The sequence below is a fragment of the Bombina bombina genome, chromosome 6, assembly GCF_027579735.1.
Source record: "Bombina bombina isolate aBomBom1 chromosome 6, aBomBom1.pri, whole genome shotgun sequence".
In the NCBI taxonomy this organism is placed as follows: Eukaryota; Metazoa; Chordata; class Amphibia; order Anura; family Bombinatoridae; genus Bombina; species Bombina bombina.
Genome location: NC_069504.1, coordinates 714,459,012 through 714,474,940, shown reverse-complemented (window position 1 = coordinate 714,474,940; position 15,929 = coordinate 714,459,012).

The following is a 15,929-nucleotide window of genomic DNA, read 5'->3' as shown; positions in this document are numbered from 1 at the left end:
ATACCTATGTACCCCTAATCTGCTGCCCCTAACACAGCCGACCCCTATATTATATTTATTAACCCCTAATCTGCCGCCCCCAACATCGCCTCCACCTACCTACAATTATTAACCCCTAATCTGCCGACCGGACCACACCGCTACTATAATAAATGTATTAACCCCTAAAGCTAAGTCTAACCCTAACACTAACACCCCCCTAACTTAAATATAATTTAAATCTAACGAAATAAATTAACTCTTATTAAATAAATTATTCCTATTTAAAGCTAAATACTTACCTGTAAAATAAACCCTAATATAGCTACAATATAAATTATAATTATATTGTAGCTATTTTAGGATTAATATTTATTTTACAGGCAACTTTGTAATTATTTTAACCAGGTACAATAGCTATTACATAGTTAAGAACTATTTAATAGCTACCTAGTTAAAATAATTACAAAATTACCTGTAAAATAAATCCTAACCTAAGTTACAATTAAACCTAACACTACACTATCAATAAATTAATTAAATACAATACCTACAAATAAATACAATGAAATAAACTAACTAAAGTACAAAAAATAAAAAAGAACTAAGTTACAAAAAATAAAAAATTATTTACAAACATTAGAAAAATGTTACAACAATTTTAAACTAATTACACCTACTCTAAGCCCCCTAATAAAATAACAAAGACCCCCAAAATAAAAAAAATGCCCTACCCTATTCTAAAATTAAAATAGAAAAGCTCTTTTACCTTACCAGCCCTGAAAAGGGCCCTTTGCGGGGCATGCCCCAAAGAATTCAGCTCTTTTGCCTGTAAAAAGAAAACATACAATACCCCCCCAACATTACAACCCACCACCCACATACCCCTAATTTAACCCAAACCCCCCTTAAATAAACCTAACACTAAGCCCCTGAAGATCTTCCTACCTTGTCTTTACCATGCCAGGTATCACCGATCGCTCCAGGCTCCGAAATCTTCATCCAAGCCCAAGCGGGGGCTGGAGATCCATCATCCGGCTGAAGTCTTCTATCAAGCGACGGCTGAAGAGGTCCAGAAGAGGCTCCAAAGTCTTCATGCTATCCGGGCAGAAGAGTAGATCCGGACCGGCAACCATCTTCTTCAAAGCGGTGACAAGTGGCTCCATGTTGAAGACCTCCGTCGCGGATCCATCCTCTTCTTGCGACGTCCTAAATCCGAATGAAGGTTCCTTTAAATGACGTCATCCAAGATGGCGTCCTTCGAATTCCGATTGGCTGATAGGATTCTATCAGCCAATCGGAATTAAGGTAGGAAAAATCTGATTGGCTGATGGAATCAGCCAATCAGATTCAAGTTCAATCCGATTGGCTGATCCAATCAGCCAATCAGATTGAGCTCGCATTCTATTGGCTGATCGGAACAGCCAATAGGATGCGAGCTCAATCTGATTAGCTGATTCAATCAGCCAATCAGATTTTCCCTACCTTAATTCCGATTGGCTGATAGAATCCTATCAGCCAATCGGAATTCGAGGGACGCCATCTTGGATGATGTCATTTAAAGGAACCTTCATTCGGACTTAGGACGTCGCAAGAAGAGGATGGATCCGCGACAGAGGTCTTCAACATGGAGCCGCTTGTCACCGCTTTGAAGAAGATGGTTGCCGGTCCGGATCTACTCTTCTGCCCGGATAGGAGGAAGACTTTGGAGCCTCTTCTGGACCTTTTCAGCCGTCGCTTGATAGAAGACTTCAGCCGGATGATGTACCTCCAGCCCCCGCTTGGGCTTGGATGAAGATTTCGGATCCTGGAGCGATCGGTGATACCTGGCATTGTGAAGACAAGGTAGGAAGATCTTTAGGGGCTTAGTGTTAGGTTTATTTAAGGGGGGTTTGGGTTAGATTAGGGGTATGTGGGTGGTGGGTTGTAATGTTGGGGGGGTATTGTATGTTTTTTTTTACAGGCAAAAGAGCTGAATTCCTTGGGGCATGCCCCGCAAAGGGCCCTTTTCAGGGCTGGTAAGGTAAAAGAGCTTTTCTATTTTAATTTTAGAACAGGGTAGAGCATTTTTTAATTTTGGGGGTCTTTGTTATTTTATTAGGGGGCTTAGAGTAGGTGTAATTAGTTTAAAATTGTTGTAATATTTTTCTAATGTTTGTAAATATTTTTTTATTTTTGTAACTTAGTTCTTTTTTATTTTTTGTACTTTAGTTAGTTTATTTCATTGTATTTATTTGTAGGTATTGTATTTAATTAATTTATTGATAGTGTAGTGTTAGGTTTAATTGTAGATTATTGTAGGTATTTTATTTAATTAATTTATTGATAGTGTAGTGTTAGGTTTAATTGTAACTTAGGTTAGGATTTATTTTACAGGTAATTTTGTAATTATTTTAACTAGGTAACTATTAAATAGTTATTAACTATTTAATAGCTATTGTACCTGGTTAAAATAATTACAAAGTTGCCTGTAAAATAAATATTAATCCTAAAATAGCTACAATATAATTATAATTTATATTGTAGCTATATTTGGGTTTATTTTACAGGTAAGTATTTAGCTTTAAATAGGAATAATTTATTTAATAAGAGTTACTTTATTTCGTTAGATTTAAATTATATTTAATTTAGGGGGGTGTTAGTGTTAGGGTTAGACTTAGCTTTAGGGGTTAATACATTTATTAGAGTAGCGGTGAGATCCGGTTGGCAGATTAGGGGTTAATTATTGTAGGTAGGTGTTAATAAATATAATATAGGGGTCGGCAGTGTTAGGGGCAGCAGATTAGGGGTACATAGGTATAATGTAGGTTGCAGCGGTGTACGGAGCGGCAGATTAGGGGTTAATAATAATATGCAGGTGTCAGCAATAGCGGGGGCGGCAGATTAGGGGTTAATAAGTGTAAGGTTAGGGGTGTTTAGACTCGGGGTTCATGTTAGGGTGTTAGGTGCAGACATAGGAAGTGTTTCCCCATAGGAAACAATGGGGCTGCGTTAGGAGCTGAACGCTGCTTTTTTGCAGGTGTTAGGTTTTTTTCAGCTCAAACTGCCCCATTGTTTTCTATGGGGGAATCGTGCACGAGCACGTTTTTGAAGCTGGCCGCGTCCGTAAGAAACGCTGGTATTTAGAGTTGCAGTGGCGGTAAATATGCTCTACCCTCCCTTTTTTGGAGCCTAACGCAGCCATTCTGTGAACTCTAAATACCAGCGGTATTTAAAAGGTGCGGGGGGAAAAAAGCATGCGTAGCTAATGCACCCCTTTGGCCGCAGAACTCTAAATCTAGCCGAAAGGTTCTTCCACATCTGAGAGTGCAACATTTTCTTTTTTGGAAGTAAACCAGTCCACTTGCTTTTTACACCACTTCTTGGGGATGTTTATATACCTATTAGGTACCAAAATGTCCCAGTGTGAACTAGACATACCACTTACTCTAGGATAAGCTCCTCCTGCCTGGATGGCTCCTGCAAGCTTAATTTCTGCAAACTTTTTTTCCCCCAAAAGCACCTGCAGCACCGTTGCCTTCCCCACTTGCTGCTGTTTAAAGAAAATATACATCAGTAGATACCCTCTTGGCAGAGTTGATAGGCAGAAGTATAGACACGAATTGCAAAGGTGATAACAAGATATGGGGATTGTACCAAACATAATGTTATCACAACAAATGGTCTCAGCAGGATGTAGGTGAGCGGCAGTGGCATGAAGTCTCCCCACTGCTATCCTTTTCAAATGTTTTATTTATTATAAATCAGGGATCCCTAATTGTCTAATGACATGTATGACACATTCATAGCCAGTCTTTAGCCAGGTCAGACTAATTGCAGCATTGCATCTGAAATCCAGCGCTCCTTTGAGGGCTAAGCACTTTCACACCTGGATGCTAAGCTGATTTGAGGGTTTTTTATTTTTTATTTTTTTAAATATATATATTTTTTAACTTTTAATAAAAAGTTCAGATCCCCAAGACTTATACCGTAGGAAAGTTTAGGCGATTACCTTTCCAGCGGTGGGTCTTGGGGGTCTGTAGCTGCTTAGATGCCTGAGATACAGGCTTCTAAGCAGCATGCCCCCCTTTCCCTATACTTGTCATTGTGATTTTTAAATAAAGTTGCGTGGTGATGTCATTGCGCATGATGTTAGCATGCAAAACGTGAAGCCACGGCAACGCCTGTCACTATGCAGGCCCGATCGCCGGGGTAGGATCAGGTGGGAGCCCCCAGATCTCCCTCAAGGTGGGAGAGTGCTAGTGACGGCTCTGAGCAGTTGTTAGCACCTAACTGAGACAATTTGTGATGGCACAGAGTCATCGTTAGCACTCAAGGGGTTAAAAAAAGTAAATCAAACACAATTTTCAGATGTACAGGCAAAATAAATAATGAAAGTGCAGTGTAATGCTGTTATATTTTCATGAAATAAATATTTGATATAAGATTGTATGTTTCATTTAATACAAACTTTGAGTGAGTACTTGTAACCTTTTCTCACATTTAGTAATAAAATTGCCGAAATAAAACTTAAGATGAGTCATTTCTGTCCACTCCCAGGAAAAAATACAACAGTTTTTGTTGACATAAAGAAAACAGTAGGTGACCAATAAAACAAAGAGCAATAAAAAACTGTTAATTTATGTCAGCATAGTTATAAAGTGAAGGGAACAAAAGAAAGCCGAACTAGAACAAATGAAAAAAGACAATGTGAACATTTTGGATGTAGTGTTGTCCAACGATGATATTAGGTTATTGGGTAAGGGTTTGAACTTTGCTCCCAAATCTAAGCCCAACAAATTTGAGGTATACATGGATATTCAAAAGTATATCAGAAAGATGACCCTAAAAAGATATTTTGTTAAGGATACAAAATGTTATGATAAACCAAATACCAACAATTATTTAGAGGGTAGAGATATTCAAGCACTCTGTACACTTAAAAGTTTAGAAGCGGAAACTGTTTCTAACATTTAATCTTCTGATTATGAAGTGGATACCTTAAATGATGGTAGCGATCTGCTAGACCTCTCTATATATGAAGAGGAACCGCAGGTAAGACATACAGGCTTAAAAGGCAAATCACGTTTTTACCCCCACCATATGCAAGGTGAACAACTTTCCCTTTTTAATAAATTGCGCCTAGATTACGAGTTCGGCGTTAGCTTTAAAAAGCAGCGTTAAGGGGTCCTAACGCTGCTTTTTAACGCCCGCTGGTATTACGAGTCAGGGAGGTACAGGTGTACCGCTTACTTTTTTTCCACAACTTTTCCATATCGCAAATCCCCTTACGTCAATTGTGTATCCTATCTTTTTAATGAGATTTGCCTAACACTGGTATTACAAGTCTTGGAAGAAGTGAGCGGTACAGCCTCTACCTCCAAGACTCCTACCGCATATAAAAGTCAGTAGTTACGACTTTTATGGGCTAATGCCGGAACATAAAGCTCTTAACTACAGTGCTACAAAGTACACTAACACCCATAAACTACCTATTAACCCCTAAACCAAGGCCCCCCCACATCGCAAACACTATAATAAAATTATTTAACCCCTAATCTGCCGACCGGAAAATCGCTGCCACCTACATTATACCTATGAACCCCTAATCTGCTGCCCCTAACATCGCCGACACCTACATTATATTTATTAACCCCTAATCTGCCCCCCCCATGTCACCGCAACCTAACTACATTTATTAATCCCTAATCTGCCGACCGGACATCGCGGTCACTATAATAAATGTATTAACCCCTAAACCGCCACACTCCCACCTCGCAAACACTAGTTACATTTTATTAACCCCTAATCTGCCCCCCCCAACGTCGCTGACACCTACCTACAATTATTAACCCCTAATATGCCGCCCCCAATGTCGCCGCTATTATATTAATTGTATTAACCCCTAAACCTAAGTCTAATCCTAACCCTAACACCCCCTAACTTAAATCTATTTTTAATAAATCTAAATAAAATTACTATAATTAAATAAATTATTCCTATTTAAAACTAAATACTTACCTATAAAATAAACCCTAATATAGCTACAATATAACTAATAATTAGATTGTAGCTATTTTAGGATTTATATTTATTTTACAGGCAAATTTGTATTTATTTTAACTAGGTACAATAGCTATTAAATAGTTAATAACTATTTAATAACTACCTAGTTAAAATAATTACAAAATTACCTGTAAAATAAATCCTAACCTAAGTTACAAATACACCTAACACTACACTATCAATAAATTAATTAAATAAATTAACTACAATTATCTAAAATAAAATTAAATAAACTAAACTATAGTACAAAAAAAAAATTACAAAAAATAAAAAAATATTACAAGAAGTTTAATCTAATTACACCTAATCTAATCCCCCTAATAAAATAAAAAAGCCCCCAAAATAATAAAATTCCCTATCCTAAACTAAATTACAAATAGCCCTTAAAGGGCCTTTTGCAGGGCATTGCCCCAAAGTAATCAGCTCTTTCACCAACCCTTAAAAGGGCTTTTTCCGGGGCCCCCCCAACATTAAAACCCACCACCCACACACCCAATCTTACTCAAAAACCCACCCAATCACCCCTTAAAAAACCTAACACTAACCCATTGAAGATCACCTTACCGGGAGACGACTTCACCCATCCGGGCCGAAGTCATCCAAGAAGCCGGGCACAAGTAGTTCTCCAAAAAAAAAGAAATACAATAACCCCCCAACATTACAACCCACCACCACACACCCCTACTCTAAAACCCACCCGATCCCCCCTTAAATAAACCTAACATTACCTCATTGAAGATCACCCTACCTTGAGCCGTCTTCACCCAGCCGGGCCAAACTCTTCATCCGATCTGGGCACAAGTGGTCCTCCAGCCAGGCAGAAGTCTTCATCTGATCGGGGCAGAAGAGGTCCTCCATCCAGCAGAAGTCTTCATCCAAGCGGCATCTTCTATCTTCATCCTTCTGGCGATGAGCGGCTCCATCTTGAAGACCTCTGGCACGGAACATCCTTCTTGGCCGACGACTACCCGACGAATGGCTGGTCCTTTAAATGACGTCATCCAAGATGGTGTCCCTCGAATTCCGATTGGCTGATAGGATTCTATCAGCCAATCGGAATTAAGGTAGGAAAAATCTGATTGGTTGATTTAATCAGCCAATCGGATTGAAGTTCAATCCAATTGGCTGATTGGATCAGCCAATAGAATTGACCTCACATCCAATGGATCTTTCTTGGATGATGTCATTTAAAGGAACCTTCATTCGTCGTTAGTCCGTCGGCCAGGAAGGATGCTCCGCGCTGGATGTCTTCAAGATGGAGCCGCTACGTGCCGGAAGGATGAAGATAGAAGATGCCGCTTGGATGAAGACTTTTGCCGGTTGGAGGACCACTTCTGCCCTGATTGGATGAAGACTTCTGCCGGATGGAGGACCACTTGTGCCCGGCTTCTTGGATGACTTCGGCCCAGCTGGGTGAAGACGTCTCCTGGTAAGGGGATCTTCAATGGGGTAGTGTTTGGTTTTTTAAGGGGGAATCGGGTGGGTTTTAGTGTAAGGTTGGGTGTGTGGGTGGTGGGTTTTAATGTTGGGGGGGTTGTATTTCTTTTTTACAGGTAAAAGAGCTGATTACTTTGGGGCAATGCCCCGCAAAAGGCCCTTTTAAGGGCTATTTGTAATTTAGTATAGGGTAGGGCATTTTATTATTTTGGGGGCTTTTTTATTTTATTAGGGGGCTTAGATTAGGTGTAATTCATTTAAACTTCTTGTAAAAAAATTTCTGTAATTTAGTGTTTGTTTTTTTCCATAATTTAGTTTGTTGAATTTAATTGTATTTAATTGTAGGTAGTTTAGGTAATTAGTTTAATGATATTGTAGTGTTAGGTGTAATTGTTACTTAGGTTAGGATTTATTTTACAGGTATTTTTGTACTTATTTTAGATAGGTAGTTATTAAATAGTTAATAACTATTTAATTACTATTGTACCTAGTTAAAATAAATACAAAGCTGCCTTTGAAATAAATATAAATCCTAAGCTAGCTACAATGTAACTATTAGTTATATTGTAGCTAGCTGTGATATCTCTTTAAGACTTTCTGACTATCAGCACTTCCTCCTATTTAAGGAAGTGCTTTTCCATTACTCAGTGCCTGAAAATTAAAGTGGATTCTCTCATCCTGTGTTCCTGCTCATTCCAAGCAGTGTACTTTTCCCTTTCAGGTCTTAACTAATATATTTTTGAAGGCTGTTTGTGTCTCATTGTTGCTGCACTTCTTTCCTGAGTCTTTTGGACTGCTACTTCTTATCATATCCCTACGCTACCGGAACTCAATCCACTCGCGGCTGAAGCCGCACTCACACAAGCTGCTACCGGGACGCCGCTCACTACTAATCTCCGGTTTAGCACTAACTCTGCTGTTATTACCACTCTCCACGCTACACCATCGCTTAAGGGGAAATCTGAATTTGTCACCACGCTGGTTTTGGTATCGTATTATATACAAATCATAAGGTTTTCTAATATAACGCTGAGTGTCTTTACTTACCTGAGGTGTATTACACTGAATTAACCTCCTCCTTGCTGGTCAATATTGCGTGTGTGTTGGAACATTGTATATATATTTTAGAGTGTTTGTGTGAGTGCGTGAAGCTTAAGGAAAGATACTTGAACATTACTTTATTTGGAGTTGAACTCTGTCACTTCGTTTCTTATCCTGAATATAAAGGATTTTTTCTCATTTTTTCTTTATCGATAATATTAAGGAATTATTGCTTATATTATAGAGGCTAAATAAGTTTCTCTCATAAGATTTATTATTATCATAGATTGAGGATTATACCATACTTTTCACTTCAATTACTAAAAGTAAATGCTCACCTTGTACATGCTAGTAGAATAAGTTATATTTACTTGCTGTTTACAAGAATAGAGCTACATTCCATTTATTTTATTTTTTATTATTATTCTCTGAAGTTGGTGAGACAAAATTATCACAGAATTTTCAGGCCTAAAAAAGTTTTTTTTTTTTTTTTATTATTTTGGGAAGATGGATCCCAATGAAATTAAAAATGAATTTTCTAATATTCATCAAAAACTAGAATATCTTGCTAGAGCCTTAACAGAGGTACAAACTGAAAATAAAGCTCTCAAAACCTTAATAAAAGATTGTATGTCAGGGAAAGAAGCAGGAATTGCTGAACCTCACATACAATACCCACAACCCTTCTCTGGCAAGCGCAGCGAATTCAGGGATTTTAAAAGTGCATGCAAACTTCTTTTCTCACTTAGACCTAAAACATACCATAGTGAAAGGATAAAGGTCTGTACCACTATTTCCTTCCTCCAGGGGGAGCCACGCTCCTGGGCCAATAGATTCTTTGAAAGTGGACATCCATTATTGGATTCACTTGAAGAATTTTTTCTAGCCATGACTGCCTTGTATGAGGATTCCCACACTCAAATAACAGCTGAAAATAAACTAAGATCTATGAGACAGGGGAAAAGAAACATTGAAGAATATATTACTGAATTCCAAATGTGGATAGATGACTCTCAATGGAACAAGATCAGCTTGAAGAACCAATTCAGATTGGGTCTCTCTGAATCCCTTAAAGATGAATTGTCACGATTAGAGATGCCTGACACACTGAATGGTTTGATGAAATTAAGCACCACTTTGGACCGAAGGTTACGTGAAAGAAAGGCTGAAAGAGCTTCCTATGAAGTTGTGCCCAGACGTTCCTATCCCTGTTCTACAACCATGGAAAAAGCTGTTTCAAACCAGGTTCCTATGGAAATTGGAACTATAAGGGGTCCTCTAACCCCAGAAGAAAAAGCCAGACGCAGATTAGAAAATCTCTGTCTTTATTGTGGACAAAAGGACCACTCCGTCACAAATTGTCCATCTCTACTGAGACAGAAAAAGGGTAAGGGTAGTTTCAATCACAATATTTTTCACATTACCCAAAATCCACATCTCACTCTCACCTTTTCTTTACAGTGGGATCAGAAAAACGTGCAATCTAACGCTTTGATTGATTCTGGGGCATCAGGAAATTATATAGATATAGCATATGTTAAGCTTAATAAAATTCCAACTGTTGTCAAAACACATCCTGTTTCAGTTAAACTTATTGATGGTTCTATTATACAACAGGGCCCCATTACCCATCAGAAAATCCCTTTACTCATAACAACTGACCAAGGACATTCCAAATATATTACTTTTGACCTCATACCTATCTACATGCATACTATCATCTTAGGTTTTAGCTGGTTACAAATACATAATCCTCATATTGACTGGTCATCACCACAAGTAATCTTTGACTCTGACTATTGTATAAAGACTTGTTTTCCCTATCAGGTAATCTCTACTATAGAACATGAGCTGCCTCAAATTTATCAGGACCTGGCAGAGGTGTTTGACCTCAAGGAGGCAGAAAACCTCCCACCACATAGGGAATTTGACTGTCCCATTGATTTAATACCGGGATCTCAAATACCACATGGAAAGATTTACCCTCTCTCACAAGAAGAATTGGTATATCTAAGATCATATTTAGATGAAAACCTGCGAAAAGGCTTCATCTCACACTCAACATCCCCTGCTGCTGCAGGACTGTTTTTAGTACGCAATAAAGATGGAACAATAAGACCGATTATTGACTACAGGGCATTGAATGAAATAACAATCAAAAATAGGTATCCTCTACCTCTCATACCAGAGTTACTCGAAAGATTAAATGAGGCCACAATCTACTCAAAATTAGATCTAAAGGGCGCTTATAATCGTATTCGCATAAAGGAAGGACACGAATGGAAAACTGCGTTCAGAACCCGTTATGGTCTTTTCCAGTATAATGTAATGCCCTTTGGTCTAAGCAATGCTCCCGCAACCTTCCAACATTTTATCAACGAGATTTTTCATGATCTAATGGATATCTGTGTCATCATATATCTAGATGATATTCTGATTTATTCGAAATCTTCCATAGAACATGAAAAACATGTTAGGTGGGTTCTTACTCGTCTCAAGGAGCATAAGTTATATGCAAAGCTGGAAAAATGTGTTTTCCATGTCTCTAAAATAAAGTTTTTGGGTTATATAATTACCCCAAACAAAATAGAAATGGATCCTGAAAAAGTAGCCGCAATTAAAGACTGGCCTATACCCACTACAGTAAAAGCATTACAGCAATTTATTGGTTTCGCAAATTATTACCGTAAATTTATTAAAAACTTCTCCTCAGTGATAAAACCACTAACACAATTAACTAGTATAAAACAGCGCTTTAAGTGGTCTGAACAAGCCCAGAAGACTTTTGACAGACTTAAGGAAATGTTCACAACAGCTCCAATATTAACACTGCCTAATTTTGATCAACAATTCCTGTTGGAAGTTGATGCATCGAACACAGGCATTGGAGCTATTCTTTCCCAACAAAATAAGGAGACAGGTGAAGTTCATCCCATTGCGTTCTATTCAAGAACTTTGACTTGTGCTGAAGCTAACTATAGTGTCGGAGACAAAGAACTCCTTGCTATTAAGTGTTCACTAGAACAATGGAGACACCTACTAGAAGGATCAGTAATTCCATTTCTTATTTATACTGATCATAAAAATTTAGAATACTTAAAGAAGAATAAGACTTTAACAGCTAGACAAGCAAGGTGGTCACTTTTTTTAGATCGCTTTAACTTTTTAATAACCTATAAACCTGGGAGTCAAAACACAAAGGCAGATGCACTTTCTCGTATTCATGAGTTACTTCCTCATGAACAACCTAACTTCACTATCCCTCCAGAAAAGATAATAGGTATCTTAACACCCTTAGAAGAAGAGATTTACACTGCTCTAAAACATGATTCAATACCACTACAGAATTGTTCTAAAGATCCTACTACAGGTCTTTTTTATCATGAGGAAAAGTTATACATACCTGAGAAAATAAGGTCTTCCATTCTCACACATACCCATGATGACACCATATCTGGTCACCAAGGTATACAGAAAACCATTGAACTTACCCGTCGTAAGTTTTGGTGGCCAGGGATGAATAAATACATTTATGATTACGTCTCTAGGTGTGAGAATTGCGCTAGAAATAAAATTGAACATAAAAAACCCATAGGGTTACTTAGACCGCTGCCCATTCCAGATAAACCATGGAGTACTATTGCCATGGATTTTATAGTGGAGTTACCTGCATCACAACAATATAACACTATCATGGTAGTAGTCGACCATTTAACAAGACTGGCACATTTTATTCCACTCAAGGGATTACCAACTGCCATGACTACAGCCAAAGTATTTCTTGATCAGGTTGTAAGACTACACGGTTTACCCTCTGATATTATTACTGATAGGGGTACCCAATTCACCTCTTCCTTCTGGAGATCTTTGTGTAAGCTACTGAAAATTGATCATCGCTACACTACTGCTTTCCATCCACAGACAAATGGGTTGACAGAAAGACTGAACCAGACCATTGAACACTTTTTACGTTGTTATATTTCACATTTACAAGATGACTGGCTAATTTACCTTCCTATGGCAGAATTTACTCATAATAATTCATTGTGTTCCTCAACCAAAACATCCCCCTTTTTCGCAACTTATGGGTACCATCCTAACACTATAACCTTGTCCCACAAAACAGTGAATTCCCCTTCAGCTTTAGATTTTTCTTCCAAACTTCAAGATAGATTGAAAGTATTGAAAACACATCTAGCTGAGGCTAAGGAATACCAAAAGAAATACTATGATCGGAAACATTCGATTGGACCTGAATATAAAATAGGTGACTTAGTGTTACTCTCTACTAAAAATCTCAAACTTCAGGTCCCCAGCAAGAAATTGGCTAACCAGTTCCTGGGACCCTACCCTGTAGAGCAGATAATAAATCCCAATGTGGTCAAGCTCACGTTACCCAAGGATTACAAATTTCATCCCACCTTCCATATTTCATTATTGAAACCTTTTCATTCAATGACACGCACAGCAGTTGATCTTCCGCCTCCTATCTCAGTGGATCTTCAAGAGGAATTTGAAGTTGAATCGATACTGGATTCTAGGATTCGACGAAACAGATTAGAATATCTCATCAGATGGAAGGGTTATGGTCCAGAGGATGATTCCTGGCATCTTCATTCAGAAGTTCATGCCCCTCGTCTGGTGAAGTCATTTCATCACCGTTACCCCATTAAACCTGGTCTGGAATCCCCGGGGGTGATTCCCTGAGAAGGGGGGGATGTGATATCTCTTTAAGACTTTCTGACTATCAGCACTTCCTCCTATTTAAGGAAGTGCTTTTCCATTACTCAGTGCCTGAAAATTAAAGTGGATTCTCTCATCCTGTGTTCCTGCTCATTCCAAGCAGTGTACTTTTCCCTTTCAGGTCTTAACTAATATATTTTTGAAGGCTGTTTGTGTCTCATTGTTGCTGCACTTCTTTCCTGAGTCTTTTGGACTGCTACTTCTTATCATATCCCTACGCTACCAGAACTCAATCCACTCACGGCTGAAGCCGCACTCACACAAGCTGCTACCGGGACGCCGCTCTCTACTAATCTCCGGTATAGCACTAACTCTGCTGTTATTACCGCTCTCCACGCTACACCATCGCTTAAGGGGAAATCTGGATTTGTCACCACGCTGGTTTTGGTATCGTATTATATACAAATCATAAGGTTTTCTAATATAACGCTGAGTGTCTTTACTTACCTGAGGTGTATTACACTGAATTAACCTCCTCCTTGCTGGTCAATATTGCGTGTGTGTTGGAACATTGTATATATATTTTAGAGTGTTTGTGTGAGTGCGTGAAGCTTAAGGAAAGATACTTGAACATTACTTTATCTAGAGTTGAACTCTGTCACCTTGTTTCTTATCCTGAATATAAAGGATTTTTTCTCATTTTTTCTTTATCGATAATATTAAGGAATTATTGCTTATATTATAGAGGCTAAATAAGTTTCTCTCATAAGATTTATTATTATCATAGATTGAGGATTATACCATACTTTTCACTTCAATTACTAAAAGTAAATGCTCACCTTGTACATGCTAGTAGAATAAGTTATATTTACTTGCTGTTTACAAGAATAGAGCTACATTCCATTTATTTTATTTTTTATTATTATTCTCTGAAGTTGGTGAGACAAAATTATCACACTAGCTTAGGGTTTATTTTATCGGTAAGTATTTAGTTTTAAATAGGAATAATTTATTTAATTTTGTTAAATTTATTTAGCTTAATTTAAATTATATTTAAGTTAGGGGGGGTTAGGGTTAGGTTTAGACTTAGGTTTAGGGGTTAATACCTTTAATATAGTAGCGGCGACATTGGGGGTGGCAGATTAGGGGTTAATAAATGTAAGTAGGTGTCGGCGATGTTAGAGCAGGCAGATTAGGGGTTAATAAAATTTAACTAGTGTTTGCGAGATGGGAGTGCGGCGGTTTAGGGGTTAATACATTTATTAAAGTAGCGGCGATGTCCGGTCGGCAGATTAGGGGTTAATAATTGTAGGTAGGTGGCGGCGACGTTGGGGGTGGCAGATTAGGGGTTAATAAATATAATGTAGGTATCGGCGATGTAAGGGGCAGCAGATATGGGGTCCATAGGTATAATGTAGGTGGTGGCGATGTCCGGTCGGCAGATTAGGGGTTAAAATGTTTTATTATAGTGTTTGCAATGTGGGGGGGGGGCTCGGATTATGGGTTAATAGGTAGTTTATGGGTGTTAGTGTACTTTTTAGCACTTTAGTTAAGAGTTTCATGTTCGGGCATTAGCCCATAAAACTCTTAACTACTGACTTTTAAATGTGGTAGGAGTCTTGACAGGAGAGGGTCTACCGCTTACTTCTTCCAAGACTTGTAATACCGACGTTAGGCAAATCCCATTGAAAAGATAGGATACGCAATTGATGTAAGGGGATTTGCGGTAGCCTCGAGTCGTGGAAGAAAAGTGAGCGGTACACCATTACCTGCCTGACTCGTAATACCAGCGGGCATTAAAAAGCAGCGTTGGGACCTCTCAACGCTGCTTTTTAAGGCTAACGCCAAACTCGTAATCTAGGCGATTGCGTCTAATGCAAATGTACTGACTTACAGGAATATTGCTTTTCCAACTCTTTAGATGAGCGCTACGAGCGTCAACAAAATTGTTTTTGTCGACTGCTTTCCTATAATTCCGAACAGATACTTTATTGTTTGTTTCATCAATATAAAGTAATATGTCCAAGAATTCAATACTCCTAATGGAACTTTTTCCACTAAACAGTAGATTATAGTTTTTCTCGTTAATATAATTGGTAGAGTCAACCAAGGATTCCTCCTCAGTCCCTTTCCATAAAACTATTACATTGTCTATGTATCTAAAATATTCCAACATGTTACTTAGACAAATTATGACAAAGGGAGCCAATGCCAGAAATAATGGGGCGTCCCGCAGGATTCTATCAGCCAATCGGAATTAAGGTAGGAAAAATCCGATTGGCTGATGCAATCAGCCAATCGGATTGACCTGGCATTCTATTGGCTGCTCCAATCAGCCAATAGAATGCAAGCTCAATCCGATTGGCTAATTGGATAAGCCAATTGGATTTTTTCTACCTTAATTCCGATTAGGTGATAGAATCCTATCAGCCAATCGGAATTCAAGGGACGCCATCTTGGATGACGTCATTTAAAGGAACCTTCATTCGTCGTTAGTCCGTCGGCCAGGAAGGATGCTACGCGCTGGATGTCTTCAAGATGGAGCCGCTCCGCGCCGGAAGGGTGAAGATAGAAGATGCCGCTTGGATGAAGACTTTTGCCGGATGGATGACCTCTCCTGCCCTGATCGGATGAAGACTTCTGCTGGATGGAGAACCACTTGTGCCCGGCTTCTTGGATGACTTCGGCCCGGCTGGGTGAAGTCTTTTCCCGGTAAGGTGATCTTCAATGGGGTAGTGTTAGCT